Genomic DNA, 1,611 nt, shown 5'->3' on the forward strand with positions numbered 1-1,611 from the left:
TATAACTGAATTAGGATCGGATACAAAGTTACAAACCTTATAATTGGAAAACTCAAGTAAAATGGCATGGTGTATTCTACCTACCCAAGTTCAAACAAATATAGTTTCATTGACTTTGGGGGTGAGTATTGGCATTGTTAGAAATTTAGGGTATAATAGCACTTGAAATTTTGATAATTGTGTAAAACACTTTTAGATTGAAGTATTTGGTGGTACTTCTGAATCATAAATCGGATAAGACTATGAGATTTAAGAACAGAGAATGAGAGGTTATCAATTTCGTCTGCACCAAAAAATAAAAACTTGCGAACTCCAAATTCGTAGCTGAAAACTACATGTCCACAATCATATAACTACGGATAATTATGCATATGTAGTCAATATGACTCTGCTGATGATATATATATATATATATATATATATATATATATATATATATATATATATATATATATATATATATATATATATAGTCATGTATGCATCTTATATGTATATGCAGTCATATTGACTGTTGATTAATAAATATGCATGCATGCATATATATGAATCTGCAGTAAAAAAAAGAATCTGCAGCCAAAAAAAATCATCAAATCTTTTTTTTTTAGCCTAGATATGGCTTAGATGTTGCATTTCGTTAATATCTGTGGTTTTGATTTTGAAAAATGATGTGTGGATTAATAGTTGTCAAGTTCGCACAAATTTTTTGGTTCTCAAAAGAACTTGTGTCATGTATATCTTTGTTTGAGAATTGTCACTAAAAAGTTTTATGTTTGAAAATTGTGACAAGACAGTTTTCAACAATCATAAAACTATCACAAAATCGGGTTTTCAATAAGGGTCTGGAACAAAGACGAAATCGGGTCAATTTTCTAGAATCCGGATTTCTTATGCATTTTTAAGGGTCTACAACAAAGTCAACCCTAGCGAGGGTCTTTGCCCCTTGGACCCCACTTCTAGGGGCACTGCCCCACAGTCCCCCGTTTATTTAGGGGCTTCGCCCCTAAATAAACTCAAACAAGTGTGCACACTACAACACCCTTATTTGCTTAACGTTTATCAAGATAATATTTGGTCAACATATTAATCCATTACACTTAAATACATATTGGTAATACAAATCACCAACAAACTTCCCCCATTTAAGTGTAATCTTGATTAACTTAAAAACAAAACATAACAACAACAACAAACTGATGAATAAATGAAATGTCGTGACAATTAAATTTAAAATTAGTATAATATTCATTCAAAATATTTGAATATGAGGGTGCCACTAAGGATTGAACCCTTTATATTTATAGTGAATACATGAAGATAATACACACAACATTTTACATTCTCATAAGTTCTAACTTGACACTGTATTTTACTAGCTTTGTGTCTTATTCTTCAGTAAGCATATTAAAGCCAAGTCCCAACTTCTTGAAGAAGCTAAACTTCATACTTATATAGGTAGTCCTTTTATTCTTACACCTGCAAATGCAATTTTTCAAAAGAACTATTAAGAAATAAAATTTCAACATCCTTTACTTGCAATACTAAACACATACATTGGGATTATGATAATAATGTGCTCCAAACTTCAAATATCAAGCTTTCCACATTGAA

This window comes from Lactuca sativa, chromosome 7 (assembly GCF_002870075.4).
Source record: "Lactuca sativa cultivar Salinas chromosome 7, Lsat_Salinas_v11, whole genome shotgun sequence".
NCBI classification, from domain to species: Eukaryota; Viridiplantae; Streptophyta; class Magnoliopsida; order Asterales; family Asteraceae; genus Lactuca; species Lactuca sativa.